At 42.6% G+C, this 24,473-nt stretch overlaps 2 long non-coding RNA genes across 2 annotated transcripts; one reads left to right on the top strand and one right to left on the bottom strand.

Moving 5' to 3' along the window:
- Window positions 1-4,221: 4,221 nt before the first annotated feature.
- On the top strand, window positions 4,222-7,929 carry LOC112937358 (uncharacterized). The gene is made up of 2 exons (XR_010738192.1): window positions 4,222-6,867; window positions 6,969-7,929. It is a non-coding gene; the product is annotated as an uncharacterized lncRNA (long non-coding RNA).
- A 386-nt stretch (window positions 7,930-8,315) lies between these two features.
- Window positions 8,316-9,789, bottom strand: LOC112937364 (uncharacterized). The gene is made up of 3 exons (XR_010738219.1): window positions 9,553-9,789; window positions 8,600-9,320; window positions 8,316-8,499 (listed from the first exon to the last, which is right to left on the bottom strand). It is a non-coding gene; the product is annotated as an uncharacterized lncRNA (long non-coding RNA).
- Window positions 9,790-24,473: the final 14,684 nt, after the last annotated feature.

The following is a 24,473-nucleotide window of genomic DNA, read 5'->3' as shown; positions in this document are numbered from 1 at the left end:
GAAGGATCGCGCGTGGGCGTGGAAGGATCGCAAGATGAATCTCATCCATTGATTGTTGCGGATCTAATGGTCAGAAATAATAGTTGTAGAAATCACGACCCCCATTACGATCGTTTTTATTTAATTATATTATATTATAGTAGGACGTGACTATATATATATATATATATATATATATATATATATATATATATATATATATATATATATATATATATATATATATATATATATATATATATAGCTACTAATGGTAGCTGGTTTGTCTAAACCAACTACCACTCTATCTATGAGAGACTCTATCCACCTATACTTTAAATAAAATTTTCTCTTAAACTACTCATCCGATCTACGATCCGATTACACCATCATGTTCGTAAAAATTAAATCTTTATAACAGAATCTCACATGATTATATTTTGATGAAAAATAATAAATTACTTTTATAATATATCTAAATTACTTTTAGATTTCACTAAATTACTTCTTAGACATATAAAAGTAAATTCAATAAAGCCTAAAAGTAATTTAGATATATTATAGAAGTAACTTATAACGAAAAAAAAAGTAACTTTAATGCATGCCTTTTTTCATTGATCCAAAAGTTACTTCTAATTAACATTGAAGATTTATAGAGAGTTACTTCTGAACCATGCAAAAATTACTTCCAATTAACATTGAAGTTACTTTTAAAAATTGTTAAACTTACGTGTGTTGATCTGTGCTGATTAAATTTAATTTCTAGATAAAGTCATATTTTTATCCCTACAACGAATTTACTTCTAATGTTGTGACAAAGTTACTTTAGTTTTGTTTAAAGATACTTTATAATATATGTAAATTACTTTTAGACTTTATTGAATTTACTTTTATATATCTAAGAAGTAATTTAGTCAAATTTAAAAGTAACTTATATATATGATAAAAGTAACTTACGTATATAATAAAAGTAATTTGCAAATATAAATATTTTTCATCGTAATATAATCATGTAAGATCTTGTTGTGAAGATTTAATTGTAACGAATACAATGGTGTAATCGGATTGTAGATTGGATAAGTAATTTGAGAAAACTTTATAAGAAGGAAGAAAAAGACATGCATGTCTAAGAGGAAAAAAAGCATGCACGTGTAGTAGTACTTATTCTCACAACCGGTTGGTCGCTAGTTTACACTAAACTAAGAGGCTTCTCGGTTTAGATTTTGCCATTACAATAGTAGTATAGTATAAGTAGAGAGTAGAGAATATGCTGTGTGTTGGAAACAGATTTATGTATGTATATGCTGGGCCGCAAATGTGCCATGTATGACGGATAACGACCTGACCAAACTTTTCTTTTCAATACTCCCTTCGTTTCATATTATAAGTCGTTTTACTTTTTTTCTTAATCAAAGTTCTTTAGATTTGACCAAGTTTAAAAAAAATAGTATCTACAATACAAAATTAGTTTCATTAAATTCAATATTAAATATAATTTGATAATATGTTTGTTTTGTATTGAAAATGATAATATATTTTTTTATAAAGTTGGTCAAACTTAAAAAGTTTGAAGTTAGGAAAAAAAAGCAAATGACTTACATAGTATAAAACAGAAGAAGTATATAATAAGACTTATATAGTATAAAACAGAAGAAGTATATAATAAGATCTACTGGGATCATCCCCGAAAAAAAAAAGATCTACTGGGATCATAGTAGAAAAAACCGGAACCAGCTCCCTGACCGGCTCGGTTCCCTCAAAGGATCGCATGGCTCGGTTCCCTCAAAGGATCGCTCACACAATCGACCCGGTGTGAACCGGCTGCGGTTTTCGAGCAAAGCTAGTTGGGCCACTTGATAGCATCTTTCTTATGAGCCCAACTTGATTTTTATGGGAGAAAAAATGGTGCAGGGATGAGATTCGACCCAGGCTGCTAGGATAGATGCAAACCTTGCCAACCGCTAGGCTAAGTTATACTATAACTTAGCCGCTGTGACTGGAAGGCAACACAAAATATAGGGAATAAACCGCGGTTCATCCAGTGACCCAACTGTTGGACCGATAGACCGGTGAAGCCAGCACTCCACCGGGACAACCCGGCTTTTTCTACTATGACTGGGATACGGTGGAATAGCTCCACACTCCGTTCTTGAGCCAGCCTAGTTCGTTTCTAGATGGTTTTTTTTTCTATCTCGGCATTTTTTTTACTGGTGTAGGTTTTCTAGATGAACCTGCAAGCTGCAAATCTCTTTTTGCTGGACAACTAAAATTCTGTTGCAATATTCACGGCTGTCAGGCGATCATATGCATTAAAAGTCATCAATCGGCAGATGCACAACCTGTCACCTTCCCGTTGGAAGAAAATAGTTACACATAAGGACTTGGTCATATCAATTACTCCTATATCTCATTTGACTGATTTCTATAAATTAATTAAAATGTCTTCGTTTCCTTTGCCGAGTTTGCTGGATTTGTTTGAGTCGATCAATCTGCTCATTTGGATTTTGATATTTCGTGGCCATCATCTGTACATTTTTTTTCTTCGATGGGGAGAAATATATGATTCCAGGTTCTATTTGTCAGTTTAAATATAAAATGATTTTGCATAAGAGATGACAGCACAAAGAGTTTTAAGAACAACAAACGAAGAAAAAGACTAGGCTTCCAATCTTCTTGTAAGGTTCCAGCCATACACGGAGAAGAACTCCAACACACGCTTCTCCAGCAGTTTGCTGCTCTCAACTATTTCTTCATCGCCTCCCTTAAGAAGCAAAGATCAAGTCATTGCCCAATGCGTTCCTATGAAAATGACCTGCAAGAAAGATGTAGGATTGGAGCAATTAAAGACCACATCATTGCTATATAACCAAATTGCCTAAAGAAATGCAGCTATGCCCACAAACAATATTCTCTTGAGCCTGGTTCAACACAATTCAGCCAATTCCCAAACATTTGAGACATGCTACACAGTTGCCTAATCTCAAATGTAAAAAGGAGCGCACTCCAAATATACCTAGCCATTGAGCAATCAAACAAAAGGTGTTATATTGTTACCTTTGAGTTACAAAAACAACTTAGACTACCCTTCCACCTTCTCTTTGCTAGATTATCCTTAGTGAGAATTACCCCTTCCTTAAGGTACCACAAGAAAATTTTGATTTTAAGTGGAATCTTGAGCTTCCAAATGAAATTCTTCTTAGGAACCACCCCTTCATACATGAGCAACTTGTACATAGATTTTACTGTGGAAAGGCCATCTTTATTGTTTTTCCAAAAGAAGCGATCTTTCTAATCTGTCAAAACAGTATTAACAACCTTCGACACTAGCTTAATACCTTCGACACTAGCTCATACCAGGCTTCAAGTTTCTTCCCAGTATTGATCTTCTGAAAGACACATTTAACGGGATTCTACTCATTACCTTGGCCACTACCTCATTTTTATTTCTAACTAGATTGTAAAGGTTAGGATACTTCTTCTCAAAGGATTATTTAAGGATGTCCGCACTATTTAAGGAATAAGGATGCACATTATGGATTTGCTCCAACGGTGCCATTGACATGTGGACAAGCATACTAAATATGGGGAATGTAGTTGACAATGTAGGCATTAGAATAGCTTTAAAATGAAAAAAAAAACCTCTTAGATAATCCCTCCAATCCACCCTTCAGCATGAAGAAATTCAACAATCTTCAATCCAGCAAGCATCTTGCTCAAGTGAGCCTTCGTTTCTCTCTTTTGAGATTCCACCCCTTGTTTCGCTTTCTGCTTGAGTTTGTTTTGTACAAAACTGCATAAAAAGAAGCAAAGTCAGAGGGGGTATACAACCAACTCCCAGGTACAGGAAAAGAAGGAAACAAAGACAACTTATTCGATTCAGCCTTGGATCCATTCAGTTGCGTTGCCCTCTCTTGATTTTCCTTCTGCGTCATTTCTGTGTTGCAGACTGCACCGGAATATTAAAAAGAAGCTAAGTCACATGCAATGCAATCTCACTCCAAGCCAGATGTTTGATGAAAACAAAACAACGAACACACAGAAAATAGGGAAACCCTGTATTTTATTAATCACGATTCATTAACATGAATGTTTACAAATACATGAGGGCTCCCACAGGAGTTCGCCTTTTGCCTTCGCGAGGAATACTTAATGGAAAGGTATGCTGACTGGAGATTGCGTGTAGTCCGCTGATTCCCGGCGCCTAGCAATGAGGCGGCCGGTTAATTACATCCACAGGAAAGAGCCTATGGAACACCTCCGATTAAGCTGCGCTTGTGATCGTCGTCTTCAAAATTGATTGCTCGCCGAAGGTTGAAGTTGGTGCAGAGATTTAATGATAACTGTGATATAGGTGGCTTTGTTTTGCCGAAACCTGTTCACAATATATTATCACCATGTCCATACATGAGTCAGGTATCATAACAAAGGGGATGACTTTTGCCTCGTCGGTGCCCAGTCATATATGCCAGCTTTTATTAGATGTGGATATATCGTTACTTTTGCCTCGTCGGAACCTAGTAACATGTATCCGTTCCTATCTGTTTGGACATGTTAATAATATCGTGACACCGACCTCATAAATACTCGGCCATAATTTTTAACTTCCAAAGATCACGAATAGCTCCCATGTGTGTGCATGGTATCAAAATATATTTTGTAAAACATCGGTTAGATTGTCCAATCACCAATGAAAGTTGGACATATCTAGCGCCGTTGTTATCGGTATCATAGTAACAAATAGATGATCCAATCTCCAATGAGGGCCGGACATCTAATTTTGAGCATAGAAAATATATCAAATAGTGTTCGGATAATCCGATCGCCAATGAGGACCGAACCAGCCTTATACCATCGATTGTATAAATGGAGTTTGATGATAACCGTGCTTCGGCTCTCATTGATCTGGCTTTAATCATCAAGATCAAGATAGATTAAAAACACGCAGATGTTCCGATCGCCAATAAGAACCGAACATCTATTGTGTTTAATCTAGAAAATTAATATTTATTCAATGTGCTCACCATCCAGCGCAAATATCCTAAATGGCGGCTTGTTGTCGATAAATGACTCGACTTGATGAAGGACGCCGGCTGCGGTGTTTAATTCTCTCCGCAGCGGCGCCGGTTTGCTATCACCGGCCGGCTTCAATCTCCTCTCCTGATTTTCCTAATCTACTGAGAAGAATGGGATGAATGAAAATGGGCAGATGGGTGTCTCCTGTGGCGTCCTCGGCGTCCCCCGCTCTAGATGGGTTCTGCTTCTTATATAGGCAGCGGCGACGGAAGCGGCCTCCGAATTTCCAGCGCCCTGTGCTAATCTTCGTGATAAGCCGACGCAGAGACGAGCCAATCCGTCAACGTGTACTGCAGTCTGGAGATAATTATGTGATTAACATGTCTAATGACAGTGGGCCCCATATGTTTAATCGCCACAGCCAATGACCATGCATGCTCACGTAGTAACGATAGCACTTCTTATTTCTTTTGTTTTAATAGTTCCAATCTTTTGAATCGTATATCGGATTTAAAATCCATTTGAACCATCACTTTCTATTCAATTATACAACAAAACGAGTCCAATATCGAATATATTCGGACACCATAATATTTAAAATTTCTAGACCCACATGTCATATAGACACGTCTCGTATATATTCAGTAAAATTGTGCTACAAATAATATTCTCATATAAAATTAAATGCCCAATAATTTATTATTTCTTCTATGAATTTTTAGCACAAAAATTCATCAAACAAATGCCCCCCACCGAGTGTAGTTTGTACGCGAAGCAGGACAGACTTCACTCGGTGAAATACTCAGTAGTATATTGTTACGAAGGATTAATCCATCTCCGTGTGGTACATGGCTTGATTCACAAGCTGGCTGCCAATCGGCAAATGACGTGCATGATCTGATATATATTGAAGCCGAGTTCATGTATCATACGGGCTCATGGCCGTATGTCCTATATATATAAATAAAGTCTGTACAGCTTCTTAATCGAGTAATTAAAACAGAGCTCATGTTAGATCGTTAAAATCTTCGATCAGAGCTACTGCAAATTAACGGTGATCGACTGGGGAAAGCAGTCGATCGAATTTCTTTGCTACTGTTCAAGACAAGAAAATGCAGAAGGCTAGTGATCGTGCCGATCATACCAGCGTGTGCAACCCCACTTATACTTGGCAGGAGATCCCAGATGACCCACCATTGCCTGGCCATGATAGTGATGAAGGTATCAAGGAAACTTCCCAGCAAGGGAGGGGCCTTGGCATGCAAAAATCTCACGGCGAAAAGATCATAATAAAAAAAAGGGACAGAAGTTAGGTTCTGAATCGTTAAACTCTTCCGTGAATTGATCCATCTTATAAGTGCCTCTTTTTTTTAAAAGGGGAACCCCTATGTTGAGGCGTCCTCAATCTACACATTATACAGTGGACTAGCCAAGAAGGCGCCAAGAGAAGATAATGGCGAGATGTTTCTTTGGTGTGATGACTTCAAATTTTTCTATCACATTGACCAGCAAAATATCTCACCCGAAGATGTAACGGCAATCGGGACAGCGAAGAAGTGGATGTGGTTGTCTAAAGTAGCCTCTTGTTTGAACATCAAACAGGGCCACCGACTTATTTTTTCATGTGGATCATCACAGCTTCCTCACAGGGAAACATAACATATCTATCATACCGCAACATATGTTGATTTTTCCGGCGGAGGATCAAACACGCCGTGTGATACTATCTGCACCATGCCCCCAACTCAACCTACTAGTAAGCTTCTTGATGACGACCAGATGGAGTTTCTAACAAGGCAGTGGGCCCCGAAGCCACTAGTAAGCATTGTAATGGGGATAATTCTGTCATGCGGGCAGGAGAAACCACTCTGCAAGGTACAACTGGTTTCTTTCATTTTATACTTCTCTGTCCACTCTGTTTTCCTTTTTTTTATGTAATCAATTTCACACACTACCCTTCTTCTCATGTGCTCCAGCTAGGATTCAACACTTGTTCAGTGAATCCAAGAAGTTGTCTATCAATGTTGAGCATATAATCGCCCAAGTTTCACAAGCGGTGAACATGAACTGTGGCGCAGAGGAAAACTCCCTGCTCAAAGAATTTGATGGGAACAACCCCGTGACCCTGCCGAAACTTTCAGATGTTGTTTCAGCCCGTGGTCTTAAACATGTCTGGTCTGAGATCAAAGCGTTTCAAGAATTACTCAAGCAACGCCCGGTACAGAGAGATATTATACTTAAAGAGATAAGCATCAACCTGGATCTGTGGAGTAACTTCTTCTCAAAGCCACCTCCTGAAATAATTAGGCTAATGGAAGGGTTACGCGTGCTTAAGGGAGCGCTATCGGAGGAAGCGCCACTGCCAACTACTAATCTTGTTCTCGCACAACAGGACCAGATTAACCAACACGTCGATCTGCTCCGCACTGCTCAAGACAAGGTGGAGTCATCATGCGTCGCTTTGGAGGCACTGACGAGTCAATATAATGTAGAGCAAGCAGTAGAGGAGGGCAACAAGAGAGAGTGCTCACGACAAGCACGGAAAATTAGAGCAGAGATAGCAGTGTTGCAAGCAAGACTTCAACAAGTGGAAGATGCCCACTCCAGTGCACAACACTGACAAGATGTTGTAACAGAGAACTTGAACTCCCATCTCGAGCGACATCGTCAAGCTAAAGATCGAAAATCTGAGATTGCGGCGCACTTAAAGCAGGCGAGCGTGCACCAAAAGTCTCTCCAAGATATTATAGACTTTACTAAGCCAGACGAGTTTGATCTATCTCAATATAGATATGTCTACAATTTATTTGATTTTTTCATGGGCTGCTCATTAGATGAGTAGATGCTAGTTTCAAAATCTTGTTTCAGGTTTGAAATAGCTCTTCAGATATTTTATTTGTTTCCAATATAGCGGAGTGAACTCCTTTATTGTTTTTTCTATATATTTTGATTTGCACCAGAAAAGCACAGTGAACTCCTTCAAATTTAATAGGAGCGTTGCATTGTTACCAACAATATTTGTGCACTGGCTTCTTCCTTTTTTCTTTATGTATATACATTTCCTCACATAAAGGATGCTCACGTTCAATTTTTTTTAGTGGCTTTACTACTGTAGCAGTAACAGTAACGCCACTAATTCTTCACGATTCTGGCTTAGCCATGGATTTCAATTTTTTTTTTGGCTTTTAAAAGACCAGCCTCCCCGCTTTAGAAATTATAGCGAAATCCATGCAACAGTGTAAATGTCGATAAATATACCATAGCGAAGATTCATCTTATTAATAAGATCACTGTAGGAAATTCGTTACAGTGCAAAATTATTGGGATTAATCGTCGTCCGAAAATCTTGGACACGGGTGTAACCCAATTAAATAATAAAATCACTGTAGAAAGCACATTGCAGTGTACAATTTATAGCATTAATTGTCGTCCGAAAATCATGGACATTGGCATGATCCAACCATATATTAAGTAAGGGAAGTGCTTCTATGCTTCTTTAAAAAAAACCTGCACGAAAATTAAAGCACATCAACAGTGAGGATTAAAAGTTGATTAACAGAGTAATCCCCTTTAACGAGGGGTAATTTTGTCCTAAGAAAAAGCTGACCATATCTAGCCCACCCTGTCCGCATATCAGAATCGACTGGTTCCTCCTTGACTTGCACCTTTGACGGAGGCGCCATCTTCGCCGCCGCCGCCGGCACCGCCATCCCACCGGGTCGAACGAACCCATCTTGCCCGACGCCGGCACGCTTGCCGGCGGCATTCGACGACAGCCTTGTGGCGTCCATGCTCGCGCATGCCGGCGCCTCCGCGGGCTCCTCTCCTTGACCTGCAGCACCGTAAACGGAGGCACCATCTTCGCTGCCGCCGCTGCCATCACTTCGTCCTCTCCCTGTTCCTGGACGTCCTCGCCATGGCTCCCGGCGGCGGCGGGGGCCGCGGGGCGGGAAGCCTGGAGGGCCTGCAGCTAGCTGAAGCGGGCGTGGATAGAGGACTGGAGGGAGGAGAGGTGGGAGTCGAGGTCGGACCAGCGGAAGGGGAGGAGGATGGGCGAGTGGAGGACGAGGCTGTCGCAGGCCTCGCGGAGGCGTTGCTTCTTGCCATGCAGCGTCGCGATGGCGGCCTCCATCTGCGCCGGCCGTCGTCATCGCCATCAGAGATGGTTCAGGGCACAGGGCCGTTGCCGTGGCGGCGGCGGCGAGCTGTTGCATAATCTCCATCGCCATCGATTCTTCGTGCGGCCGGTAAGAAGCCGACGCAGTTTATATATAGGCACGCGGCCGCGAACAGTACGAGACGGATAGGATCAGCGCATACAACCAATTCTATGTAAATTCAAAAGATTGTGATCAGCCTTGTGTTAAGTTCAGTTCAATTCTGAATGCATATCAGGTATCACCATATACTGAGGAATAAAATGGACATGGAAGCTTTGGCAATCTCTGCCGAGAATCATGAAGAAGCAGAATAAGGTGTTGATAATGGTGAGTGAGGGTGTTGTGCTCAATGAATCAGCCAACCAGCCATGTTTCCTGAACCACGAGACTATTGACGAACCTGAAAGCACGACGACGAGCACCACCTACACAACACGTCAACACGCAGCTCCCCGAAGGAGAGAGCTCGCCGGTGAAGGAAGCAGCGACGGCGTGGTTAGTAGCGGAAGGGGAAAACACTCTTACAGTTACAGGGGGTAGAGGACGCTTCTCGGCGAAGGAAAGGGTGCGGGCGTGCGGCGCTGTTCACCGGAATGCGTCGTGAGAACTGCCGCGCGCTGGCCGCGAATCAATCCATGAGAAGGGATGTGGATACGGATATGGGCTTTTACTTCTGGACGAAATTGCCCCTTGCTAATGGTGATTACTCGGTTAATCAACTTTTAATCCTCACCATTGACGTGCTTTAACTTTCGTGCAGTTTTTTTTTAAGAAGCATAGAAGCACATCCCATTAAGTAATCATATCACTGTAATAAATAAGAACACCACAGTAAACTTAGTAGGAATAATTCCCGTCTGAAAATCATAGACGTCATCATCCTCTCTTTTTTTTGCCACGTGTTTTTTTTTTGCCACACGTCATAAAGGCCTTCTTCACACACATCTTGTAAATTCAGGCTTCAAATATTATTAGCATATGAGATAGATGTCCCCCGCCGAGTAGAGTTCATGTGCGAAGCAACAGGGACTCGACTTGGCAAAACAATCAAACTGAGTCGACCCATTTCTAAATCAATTTGGTGTCGCCCTCTCTGTTTTTTTTTCTTAAACACGGTCATCACTTAGAAACTATGGATAATTTATCGCTATGATAGCAAAGCTGTCCATTTTAATTTGTTTGTGACTCAATCTGAAGATTAGTATTTTGAGTACAGACCAAGGTTTAATATCTGCGTTCAAAGCACCAGACCCTAACAAGGATAGGGCAGCAAAACTTATTTGTCACTGTAGCAAGATTTGTGCTACAGTCTCCATCTCGAGTAGGTACAGCATAAACACATGCACCATATACAGGAATGGCATCGAAGAAAGAAACTATAGCGAGAATCCATACCACAGTGTAAAATACTGTCATAAAATTTGTATGGTAGCGAAAATCGTGCCACAGTGTAAAACTATAGGCCATAAGTAAAGAAATGTAGCGAAAATTCATGCTATGGTTATGATGATTGTATTAGCACATGTATATAGGATGTGGCGAAATAATCGTGCCATCCTATTATTTTGCTCCATAGCGACCAAAACTGTTTGGTGCGGAAAAAAACATTAGTCAAGTTTGATGTGACCAATTAACATGATTTATTGACTCTATTGTGACCACTTTATAACTGCGGTGACAACCAATACAGGAGCCAGTAGTGAAGAGATGCTTCTCCTCACAACATGTAGAATTTTATTAATTCTACTACGACTGTTTCACTAGTAAGAAGCCAGCCAGTCGAGCTCAATGATTGGAGGGTGTAGAATTGCCCCCATGGTATTGAGATATAGCGCAAGATCATACCACACCTCAATATAAGTTTATCAACTCTATTGCGATTGTTTTACTGTCACGATGCCCGCCAATGAAGTTAAAGGGTTTCACAGCTCCATGCATGCCGCACTGGTGCACTTCACTGCTCCCGTTGTAGCGAAAAAAATCATACCGCACCTCAAAAGAATTTGATCAACTCTACTGCGATCGTTTTCAATGTAACGATGCCAGCCAGTGGAGTCAAAAATTGACAGCTTCATGCTATACACGCTGGTGCACGTCACTTCCCCATCTAATAATTGAGATTTGTCCGAATAATCATGGACTTGAATAAAAACTGGTTTGATCCAATATCATGATTAGAGCAGGTTATTGTCAAAAATGTCATGAAAATGTAGAGGTTCAACCATATTACACGGCTGACTCGCTCAGGAAATACATTTTACCCAAGTAGTGGAACAATGCCAATTATGAGAGTAATGTTTATGTGGCAGAATAAGAGATTGTAATGATCTGGAAGGAGATCCAAGGAGAAACAGATCTCTCTTTTTTATTACCTTCTTTAAATCAACGCAATAGTCGATGGTGGTACTACTAGAGACGGTATTCCCTAGTACAAGTATTCGCCACCATGATTTTCACTTGCGATTCAGCTTACTCGTGAGTTTTGTGTAAGGGCATCACACTTTGTCAGGATCTCTGATGGGCCGAAGAACTCTCTCCAAGCCTCCCTTCAGTTATGTGCCTCATGTCTTCCACCTTTGTCCCAGTAGGGGTATGGGATATGGCTAATCATTGAGATGGTTTATGGGTGATAGGCTTTGGAAATTGTGCCATTACTTTTGCTGAGGATGGGAAGTGACTACATTCCGCCTTCAGATCAGGGAAGAGTGACCCATTGATTCAAGAGCCTTCCTTTATTTTTTTCTCTTCTTCTCTTTCTTCCAGATTGTTTTTTTTTGCACACATATTTTGATCATACATTTCATCGGCTTGATCACTCTCCCCCTTTAGAACTTGGAAAGTAGTCACCACACCTTTAGTGTAAACTAAGAATTCCTCACTGGCATTTAGTATTTTCTTCTTTTTTTTTATTTGCCCTTGTTAATACTTCATGGGGTGGCATGTGGCTCCACACTAGAACTTGACTTTTGTCAGAATAGGTAGCCCTTTCAAGCTCTTTTTCCTATAGTTTTCCCCAGAAGCTTGCCCCCTTAACCTGGGCAAAAGCGAAAGACATGATAAAAACCCACCACATCAGGGTTTAACTTGGATCAAGATTCAACCGCCCTCTTCATCCATTGTTGGTGTGAGCCAAGTGCTAAGTGTTGACTTCGCTTCATCGCGAGATCAATCAGTTGGAGCATAGTCTGTACTAGGTACACATCCACTAGTGACAACCCACCAAAGGTAATGCTTCCTTCTTATTTGGACTCTATGATCCATGAAGGAGATTGTTTTTAGAGAGGAATGTACTCTTTAAAGATAACAGGGGAGATGTTTGCACATACATATTAAAATAACATTTTTCATTTATTCCAATGAGGAATCTCATGGTGAGATTTCAACTCCAATATGTGTTTGAATTGGCATTGTTCTACTCTTGGTAATCGACTAGGATTCCATTGAAAGAGAGGGAGAGAACAGAAAGGGAAGGTAGCCAACATAATTAGGCTAACCATAGTATTTAAATGGCTAAATCTTTGATAGATAAGCGTTGGGCATGATACTTGGTAGTACCACACATAGTTCGGTTAACACCATGCATGGTGGTAAGGTATTGAAAGATAGAGGAGGGAAAAAATATCGTTTATTTGATATTGGATCAAGACAATGTTACTCCCAGTGTTGACCACCTTGGCCATGTGGGACACTCGCTGCAAACGTGTGAAAGCGAGAGTAGAACTACATCAAGTAGAATAACTCGTCATTGGAGAATATAATATTTTGAAGATATTTTAGTCACCCTCATAACATTTTATCACCAATGTCATATGAGGAGACATAGTGGAAGCAATGCACATCTAATTTACTGCCCCAGCCATTTTGCATAGCACTCTAACTTAGAGCTGTTGATCGGTGTTCCTGCATAGTCCGTGATAAGTGATCTATTCAACTCAAGCTCAGCAATGGCAGAGATGTTGTGTAGGAAATTATGCATCTGGATTTGCAGAGTGGTGCTTCAAGGGATTGAATTTGTTGCACAATAAATTTTGGAACAAATCTCTTGCAGATTTAAAACACACGTTGACATCGTGTTTGCCGCTGTCGAGCTCAAGTTGTCAATTGGCATTGTTTTGTAGGCTCACTGAAGGCAATCGAGCCTATGGAATCAGCTTCGGAATTTATCATTGAGGGGTCAAAAAATTGCCCCCTGCGCTTGCTTGTGGTGGAACACTTGATGATTTATTTTGGTGACTATCATCATGTTGGTTAGTTAATTGAGTCTTATTGCTTAGATTAGCAAGCTCTCATCTTGGTTTGAGAAATTTTGACGCATTAGCCCAAGGGCTTACACATGAGAAACAAGACCCCTGCTGTCTCATGGAGTATGATTAACAATAATAGAGGTAGTCCCAACCTCTATATGTATATTTCTATAGGACATCAGGGCTGTCCAAGAAAATATTATTAGAGCGAACCGGTATTAAATGTTGATATGCCCCTGGCATTCGACGGCCTCTGGATTTGTCACCTCAACTTGAGGTTTGACAGCGTTGAAGATAATCGTTTGACGAAACAGCATGTTGTTCAGCAAACTAGGAGAACATATAAATAAACAAAGATCTGAAGTGTTTGTTCCCTCACTAGGGTGACCGGTGCTGAATTTAAAATGTTTTTTTATTGCATAGTCACATTTGGAAACTTTCTATGTAACTGGCATGTGCAGCTCACATTTTTTTAGGCCAATGTTCAAGCATCAGGAGAGATGACCCGAACCGTATGATAAATAAACAAGAGATATAACGAATATCTCTCTTAAAAGTAATGAGAATCATGTGAAAAGAACTCACACGCATAGTAGTCCTTTGATTAATATTTTGTTATCTGAGAAGAGTTTTTGCAGCCTCGACTATTTTCAATCAGATTTCTTCTTCAAAGGCATGCAAGCAGCGCATGAGCGACACTGCCTGGCTTGCTCAATTGCAAGGCTTAGCTTTGTATTTGATGTTAACTCATGAATGAGTCTGGAATTACTCCGTTGATATCTTAGTTAGCCAGTCTCACCGCAGAACATAGCCGGTAGAGGAGAAAAGTGTAGGGATACTCATGAATGGTACAATGAGTACCAAGTAGATTTGGATCAGTAGATCGACACATCACTTGAAACAGGTTGCATTGCTTCATTACATAACTTACTGAAGCCAAGTCGAATAACCTTGCATATATTTAATTTGATGCCACAGATAAAAAAAATCTTTTGAATGTTTAATTTGAGAAAGAGAGGAATAGGATGTGCTTGACTGCATAGGATATATATGCAGCAGCCACATATAAAAATTAATAGAAAAGCAATGCTTACAAAAGCATCGTTCCCATATATGCATACTGCACGGCAGGCTTTTGTGAGCCTCTTGTTATTTTTAAAGAAATTAATTAATTTTTTTATAGATCACTGGATTATTTTTGTTTTTACAGGAAATAGATCGATACCTCCTGAAAACTGCCGCATATAGACGTTCCCAATAATTTGTTTTCAGAACAGCCTGAATTAATGTCTGTGAGGTGACTCTCTCTCTCAAGCAAGTGCGACAGCAAAGCAGTGCACAGTTACTATACTTTTATAGAAAATGTCATTCAATAAACTGAATTGGAAATACTTGAACAACAGCCATATAAGTGCATATATCTTGCACTTTTCAAACTTTTTTTTTAACCAGCGACATTTGTCAGTAGCCAGTTTCAAAAGTATATATATTAGTATATGATAGCTAACTCTTCTTGATGCAGAGAATTACGGATCAGCAGGAAAGGGAAGACGGCAGCAATGCCCGGCGTGGAGCAGTCAAATAAATAAAAACTAGGAGGATGCAATTGCCCCCGGTATTTCAGTATTTGGAAATGTGTATATGGATGTTTGATCCTTGGGTGCTGCCACTACGCCAGATCCTCACACCTCTGACGGGATACCTGTGACGGGCAAACGAATTGGTCAGTATTGACCATTACCTTTGACGGGTTATACGGGATGCCGTCACCGGTGAGGCATCTGGCCGCGGCCCGTCACAGGTATCCCCTCACCTGTGACGGGCCGAAAGGAAAACCCGTCAGAGGTATACCAGTGACGAGTTTTTCTTCCAACCCGTCACTGGTATCCCCTCACCTGTGACGGGCCGATACATTAGAAGCCGTCAGAGGTGATGGGCCGCCACCTGTGACGGCTTTCATTTCTGGCCCGTCACAGGTGAGCGGATACCAGTGACGGGCCGTTGAATAGAAGCCCGTCAAAGGTATGAGCAATACCTTTGACGGGCTTTTTTTTATCTAACCCGTTTGAGGTGTGTTGGGTCTATAAATACCCCCAAACTGCCAACTGCTTTCCATCCCGACCATTGTACTGTTCACAAATCGGTTGGGAGGGCAAGGGGGGCGATTTTTTACTAAAATTCAAGGTAAAAAACACATTATTCTCCATTCATTCTCAACATATCGATCATCATTTATTTTTCCTCGTATGTTGTTGATTTCAGATGGATCGTAGATGGATGTACTATGCGCATCGTTCGTCTACCGAGTATAGAGAGGGGGTCACTGAATTTGTCACATTTGCGGATAATGACAGAAAAAGTAGGATGAGCATGCACATGTTGTGCCCATGTAGGGACTGTAAGAATGAACAGATGATCGAAGACAAGGATGAAGTGCATGCTCATTTGATAATGAATGGATTCATGAAGAAATATACCTGCTGGACCAAGCATGGAGAGCAAGAGGCGCCTGATGTCGCAGCTGAAGAAGTGTTGGATCAGGGTGTAGAGAACACCGCCGCAGCTCGAGAAGGCATGTTCGTACCTTCTCCTTTAGGTGGAGAGACCATAGATTTGGACACTCAATGTCTATCTACAATGTTGCATGACATTGAAGACGCAGAGGACAACGACAGAGATTATGAGAAGTTTAGTAAGTTGGTGGAAGATTGCCAGATGCCGTTGTATGATGGATGCAAGTCGAAGCACAGCAAGTTGTCATGCGTGTTGGAACTGATGAAGCTTAAGGCTATTAATGGCTGGTCGGACAAGAGTTTTACAGAACTCCTTGAGCTGTTAAAGGATATGTTGCCAGAGGGGAACAATTTACCTCAGACGACATATGAAGCGAAGCAAGTATTATGTCCGTTGGGCCTGGAGGTCAGAAGAATTCATGCATGTCCGAACGACTGCATTTTGTATTACAAGGAATACGCTGACTTGGATGTCTACCCTATCTGTGGGGGATCAAGATACAAACGAGCAAAGAGTGAAGGTGAAGGAAGTAAGTCAAAGAGGGGAGGCCCAGCAAAGGTGGTGTGGTATCTCCCAATTGCGGAGCGCATGAAGAGAATGTTTGCGAACAAGGAACAAGCTAAGCTTGTGCGCTGGCATGCCGAAGAACGGAAAGTCGATACTATGCTGAGGCACCCAGCAGATTCAGTGCAGTGGAGGACAATCGATAGGATTTACCAGGAATTCTCAAATGACCCAAGAAACATGCGTTTCGCAATGTGTACGGACGGCATTAATCCTTTCGGTGATTTGAGCAGTCGTCACAGTACATGGCCAGTTCTGCTTGTTAACTATAACCTTCCTCCCTGGTTGTGTTTCAAAAGAAAGTACATTATGCTTGCCATGCTCATTCAAGGACCGAGACAACCTGGCAACGATATCGATGTATTCCTTGAACCGATAATCGATGACTTCGAAAGGCTATGGAATGAGGGCACACGAACATGGGACGCATATGCACAAGAGTATTTCAACCTCCATGCGATGCTGTTTTGTACCATCAACGATTATCCGGCCCTTGGCAACCTTTCTGGCCAAACTGTGAAAGGGAAATGGGCGTGTTCGGAGTGTATGGAGGAAACAAGAAGCAAATGGTTGAAGCATTCACACAAGACGGTCTACATGGGTCACAGGAGATTTCTGACAAGGTATCACCCGTATAGGAATATGAGAAAGAATTTCAATGGACACAGAGATACAGCCGGACCCCCGACAGAGCTAACAGGGACAGAGGTGCACAACTTAGTGATGGGAATAACCAACGAATTTGGAAAAAAGAGGAAAGTTCGAAAGCGAAAAGAGAAGAGCACATCGAAGGAAAAAACAGAGGAGCATGTGGAAAAACAAAAGACAAAAGAGAGGAGCATGTGGAAAAAGAAGTCAATATTCTGGAGACTACCATACTGGAAGGATCTTGAAGTTCGCCACTGCATAGATTTGATGCATGTCGAGAAGAATGTATGCGAGAGTTTAATGGGATTACTGCTTAACCCAGGTACTACAAAGGATGGTCTCAACGCCCGACGAGATCTGGAAGATATGGGTGTTCGGTCGGAGCTACATCCCATAACCACGGAATCCGGCAGGGTTTACCTTCCTCCAGCCTGCTACACTCTCTCGAAAGAAGAGAAGATTGATTTGCTAACATGTTTGAGTGGTATAAAGGTTCCATCTGGTTACTCATCAAGAATCAGTAGGCTCGTTTCACTGCAAGATCTTAAGTTGGTTGGAATGAAGTCGCATGATTGCCACGTTCTTATCACACAGCTGTTGCCCGTTGCAATAAGGAATATTTTGCCTCCTAAGGTGCGACACCCGATCCAGCGGTTGTGTTCCTTCTTCCATGCAATCGGCCAGAAGATCATTGATCCCGAGGGACTAGATAAACTACAGGCAGAACTTGTGAGAACCCTATGTCATCTTGAGATGTACTTTCCTCCAACTTTCTTTGACATAATGGAACATCTTCCGGTGCACCTTGTGAGGCAAACAAAGTGCTGTGGTCCAGCATTCATGACGCAGATGTATCCTTGCGAAAGGTACCTGGGGATCCTTAAGGGTTATGTACGGAACCGTTCACACCCCGAGGGGAGTATCATCGAGAGTTACACCACCGAAGAGGCCATCGAATTTTGTGTGGACTACATGTCAGAAACATCTTCAATTGGATTACCACGATCTCATCACGAAGGGAGGCTTGACGGTGTTGGTACTGTTGGAAGAAAGACTATTAGGTTGGATCGGAAGGTGTACGATAAAGCTCATTTCACGGTACTACAGCATATGACTGAGGTGGTGCCGTACGTTGACGAACACCTTGCAGTTATCCGACAAGAGAACCCAGGCCGATCAGAGAGTTGGGTCAGGAATAAGCACATGTCTTCTTTCAACGAGTGGCTGAAGAACCGAATTGCCAGGTTGCAGAACTTGCCTAGTGAAACACTTCAGTGGTTGTCACAGGGTCCTGAATGGAGTGCCACCACCTGGCAAGGATATGACATAAATGGATACACCTTTCACACGGTCAAGCAAGACAGCAAATGCACAGTGCAGAACAGTGGGTTACGCATCGAGGCTGCTAGTGACGGTGGTCGTCGTGATCAATACTATGGTAGAGTTGAGCAAATATTGGAGCTAGATTACTTGAAGTTCAAAGTCCCGTTGTTTCGTTGTCGATGGGTCGATCTTCGCAATATAAAAGTTGACAATGAAGGTTTCACCACTGTCAACTTGGCTAACAACGCGTACAAGGATGAACCGTTCGTTCTCGCCAAACAAGTTGTTCAAGTGTTCTACATAGTTGACCCGTGTAACAAGAAAGTACATGTTGTTCGTGAAGGGAAAAGGAGAATTGTTGGATTGGACAATATTGCAGACGAGGATGATTACAACCAGCACGTCCACGGCATAGGTCAAGAAATACCTCTAGAAGAGGAGGAGGAAGAAGATGAAGTTCAATATGCACGTGTCAACCATGAGGAAGGATTATTTTTGTAATTTATGTACGTAGTTTATGTCTACATGTCTGTTATCTGTATGACTCTAATATGTTCGCAATGATCAATAGTATATTGCTTATGAAATAGTCAAATAAAATAATTAAGTGAAGCACCCACTAGAAGTGAAATAAAATAATTAAGCAAGTATAAGCATTGGAAATAATATAATTAAAGTAGTATAATAATGAAGTGCAATTACTACTGTTAGTGAAATAAAATAATTAAGTATAAAAAAATATGTAGTGTATGTGAAAATATGTTAAGGAAAATAAAAGAACTAAGTGAAATAAAATAAAATAAAATTGCTCTAGGCAAACTCACCTGTGACGGGCTCTATCTGTAGGGCCGTCACAGGTGACCTCACCTGTGACGGCCCAGAGTGTTGGGCCCGTCACAGGTGGTCTTACCTGTGACGGCTCCACGGTTGGCGCCCGTCACAGGTGAGGCCACCTGTGACGGCCACATAGTTGGAGCCCGTCACAGGTGAGTTTGACTAGGGTTGACCTAGGGTTGGACATCTTCTAGATCGATCCAGATCCGGCGCCCACTCTCACTCACTCACTCTCTCGACCGCCGCCTCGCCTCTCTCGACCTCTCTGCCGCCCTCTACGCCCTCCTCTCCACCGCCGCCTCGACCTCTCCACCGCCGTCCTCGCCGCCGCCAAATCCGCCGCCCTCTCCGCCACCCTCTACGCCCTCCTCTCCACTGCCTCGACCTCGACCTCTCCGCCACCATCTCTGCCGCCGCCCTCTACGCCGCCCTCCCCACCGCCGCCTCGACCTCTCTGCCGCCCTCTCCACCGCCGCCGCCTCTCGACCGCCGCCGTCCATCTCCATCGACCTCTCCGCCGCCATCTCCGCCGCCCTCTCTACCGCCATCTCCGCCCTCTACGCCGCCCTCCCCACCGCCGCCTCGACCTCTCCACCGCTGCCGCCTCACTCACTCTCTCGACGGCCGCCGGGACCTCCTCTCAGTCGCCACGCCAGGACCGTCGTCACCGCCACCGGGATCTCCTCTCCGCCGCCTCCTCCTCTCGACCGGGACTCGTCGTCGCCGTGTGCCGCCTCCTCTGCTCGTCGTCTCCTCTCCAGGTACCCCTCTCTCTCTGATGCCCATGAATGGAAGAATTGATTCTTTGATAATTAAGGAACTTTATTAGGTTTAGGGTTTGAAATTTAGTTCAAATGGAAGAATTGATTGATTGGCCGCAGATTTAATGTTGTTCCGAGGTTATCAAACCATCACAGAATACAAAATGCATGGGAAATTTTGGTGGATTGGTCAGTGTAGTCCATGGACGGAACCGACCTAGACACCAAAATTCTCCATGCATTTTGTTTTCTGTCATTCTTTGATGATTAAGGAACTTTGCAGATTATCTAAACTTGTGGATTTATATACCCTTTTTGTCTATGAATAGGTGAATTGCATGAATTGTTGTTTATATACATGATTTATATACCCTTGCTGCTGCTGCCACATAAATGATTGTGGGCTGTTTTATTATCTACACTTGATTGAATTGAATGGATGAATTGCTGTTTACATGAAGTTAGTAGTACTGTCTCCTTTTTTTGATGAAATATATGCATATTTGAGATGTGAAATATATGAGGTGATGAATTTGGACTATTTGTGGATGAAATATATGCAGTATTAGATGAATTAGTCTTTTTGTATTAGATGATTTTAGGATTAATTTTGCTGCATTGGTTGAATTTTGCATGATTTTAACTAGATAAATGGCCAGTGATGTTTTATGTTAATACACCCCTGCCACTGCTGTTATTGTGGGCTACTTGTTAATACACCCCTATTGTTGCTGCCCCTGTGGAGTATCTTTGCCCCTGTTGCTGCTGCCCAATGTGTTCCTTGTTAAATGGCCAGTGATGAATTGCTCAATAAGAACAAATTATCTACACTTGTTCTTTTTTTATGCATAAGAACAGATTTTCTGTACTTGCTCTTTTTTCTGGATTGATAAGAGGAGACTATATACACTTGTTTTCTGTCATTCTTTGATGATTTATATACCCTTGCTGCTGCTGCCCAATGTGTTCCTTATTAAATGGCCAGTGATGAATTGCTCAATAAGAACATATTATCTACACTTGTTCATTTTTTTGCCCCTACACTTGTTCATTTATATACCCATGCTGTTGATACCCCTGTGGCATATATACTCCTCCTGCTGCTGTTTTATGTCAATCATGCAAATTCTGTACCCTTGCTGCTGCTGTTTTTTAAATTTGCATGATTGATTCAGTGGTTATATACCTCTACACTTGTTCTTTTTTTATGCATAAGAACAGATTTTCTGCACTTGCTCTTTTTTTATGCATAAGAACAGATTTTCTGCACTTGCTCTTTTCTTCTGGATTGATAAGAGGAGTATATCTAGACATGTTGTTTTAGTTAATTTGCCCCTGCTGTTGCTACCCCTGTGGCATATATACTCCTCCTGCTGCTGTTTTATGTCAATCATGCAAATTCTGTACCCTTGCTGCTGCTGTTTTTTAAATTTGCATGATTGATTCAGTGGTTATATACCTCTACACTTGTTCTTTTTTTATGCATAAGAACAGATTTTCTGCACTTGCTCTTTTGATGTTATGATTTCCTCTTTTTATCCCTTCATGCAAATGATTGTAATTGATGCATATTTCTCAGCAAAACTGAGGCCATATCTTTCATAGTATACCCCGTATTACATTGGATCTAATGCTATTTAGTCTAATGGTAGGAAATTTATAATCTTTTTCGCAAAAGTTAAACCATGTCAACGCCCGGCGCAAACCCGCCCTCCCCAACACCTGCGAGGATCCAGGAAGAAGCAAACCCAGCCACAGAGGCAGTTGCCGAAGGTCATCCCGCGACAACGGCGGTCCAACAACCCGAAATTCATGGTAATTTATAGGATAAATTTTCACCACATGACCACATAAATTTTAGCTAGCACCCCTTAGCAAATATTGCCTTCTGTTTGTGCTGCAAAATTGCCGCATGAACAACATACGTCGATGTCGGGCGGGACAAGTGCAAGTAGGTCTAGTAGAAATCCGCGGTCACAAAATATATGGCCGACCACAGTGCAAGTTATAAGAGAGGTTGACGCTAGTGGTAGGCCCACGGCGCCCAGGACTGTCATTGGAAGATGGTCTAACTGCTGCGGGATAGCGGCACGTGAGAACTTCGGGATCCTCCATAAAGATATCGGGAAGATCACAGAAGCCGAGAAAGAGCGAGCTTGGACGGCAATGGAGAAATGGTTCACATTTCCAGCCGAAGCAAAGGATAGGCTCAAGCGGAAGGCATTCCAAAAGATGGGCAAAGCTTGGAAGAATTGGAAGTCGAAGCTCTTCACCGAGTTTGTCAACCCGCCCGGCAATCATACGCCGTTCGATGAATACCCTCAAATAACCGAAGCGGTTTGGGAGGAATTCTGCTCTCTCAAGACCACCCAAGAGTTTAGGGAATCAAGCGAGGCACATCGCCTACTGCAACAGCGGAATGAGCACCCGCATCGGCTAGGCACCGCAGGGTACATCGGCAAGGAGGCAATATGGGCCCAAGAAGATGCAGCCGCTGCAGCAGCGAATGTCCCTACCCCGTTTTCAGACATCCCTGAACAAAGAGCTCGCAACTGGGCGCGGGCAAGGGGTAAGGTCAACCCGGACGGCTCTGTCACATTTGAGAACAAAAGTGATGCCGTCGTCTATCAGGAACTGGTGAGTTCACTACTTAACCTAACTAATTTTCGTTCGTATAAAGTACAAGTTCGTATAAACGACTATCTTCTTTTCTAGTTGGGCTTGGTTACTGAACAAGCTTCACAAAGCGAGGTTGAGTCCGCGCCGAAGAGGCGCAAAGATGACATCCTCACAAAGGCGCTCGGAACCAAAGAACATCCTGGCCGAACTTGGGGAATTGGTAGCGATGTGCCCTGGAAGCATGGACTCCCTCAGTACAGATCCCAATACAGGAAACGGAAAGTCTCCAAGGAAGAGAGGGACGCTCGTTTGAAGGACGAACTTAAGGTTGAGGTCATTCAAGAACTAGAAGCTAGCATGAATGCAAGGGTGGAAGAAAGGGTTAACAAGGTCCTCGCCGACATGAATATACCCCGAGTCACAACACCTGCTGTGCAACCAACTCCTCGTGTACAACACGACGCGAGTCCGTCACAGCATAGGAGTAGTTGTGCATCCACAGAGGTGCCGGCCCCTGGTCTCCCGATCGCACCACTAGCTGCAGTGGACCACATCGAGGTAATTGTTGTTATCCGATCCATATCTAATAAAAGACATGTACACATTCCAATATTAAATTCAAACTTTCACCTTATGCAGGGCGCAGCACAGTGTGTCCTACTAGCGAGAGTCCACCCAACTTTCGCTCCTGAAGTCGCTGAGGGCATGGCTTTCAAGCCCTCGGTTACAGACAAGGTCCACGGCGTAGACCTGCTAGCTGGGTATGCCAAGGTGTCCATCGATACAGTAAAGGACACCTGGTCAGGCTATCCGCTGCCCGTGCCCCCAAATGATGAAATCATGACTTTGGGCGATGCACGCAAGACGTTCATACAATGGCCCAAAGAAGACATAGTTGTGAAGATGACTCCTCGTCCAAGTCGACCGACGGAGCTTACACCTCCCAAGTCTAAGCTATCAATTGAGGCTCCCCGTGGACCGGCATTGTCAGTACCTCATTCTCCCGGTGGAGCTGATATGGACTTGGCAGATATAGCTCAAAGCTTGGCTCCAATAAAGACCACAAGAAAGGCTGATAGCTCCCCACCACTTGTCAAGGGCCAGAAGCGTGAACGCGGCAAGGGGAAGGTCGGGGAGTTGGCGCCGGAGCCAAAAAGGGGCAAGGCTGCGACGTCGATGCCGGTGAGCAAATCGGGGAAGGTCGTGAGGGCGCCAGCCCAATTTGAGCTAGGCATGCCATTGGTGGAGGACAATGTGTTAGCTGTGATGGGTATTGCTTGCCGAGAGCTACATAAGCAATACATGGAGCTAAGCAATGCCAAGCGGAAAATGAGGGAGTCATCCATAGTTGGACATCACGACCACCAGCCGTTCCTATCGTCGCCTGCCTATATAACTATAGGCTTTGATGACCTCTTCGACCTTTTCAGGATCCGGAAGTTGGACACTGGTCTTCTAAAATGCTACTCCTTGTAAGTGCATACCTTCTATACTTGTGATATGACTGGACTATATCTCCTAATTAAATTAGTTCTAATACGTACATATTTTAAGGTTGTGTTGGATCGAGAGTCGTCGCCATGGTAATCAGGTTGGATTCCTTGATCCATCCATGGTGAATGAGGTTAATTTACGACAGAGCTTCACTGAGGTGGTTGACTATGTCAACCGGTGTTTATGGGCCCATCAAGACAAGGAGTACATCATGTGCGCACAGAACCAAGAATAAGAGGACAATACCCTTCGTGTATATTGTTTTTGAAGTTAAGGTTCTTAGTACTAACGCTACATAACCACTGCGCAGGCGACATTGG

Source organism: Oryza sativa, chromosome 12, assembly GCF_034140825.1.
Source record: "Oryza sativa Japonica Group chromosome 12, ASM3414082v1".
Classification (NCBI taxonomy): domain Eukaryota; kingdom Viridiplantae; phylum Streptophyta; class Magnoliopsida; order Poales; family Poaceae; genus Oryza; species Oryza sativa.
The sequence above is the reverse complement of the archived record's forward strand: the minus strand, read 5'-3'. Positions and strand labels throughout refer to the sequence as shown.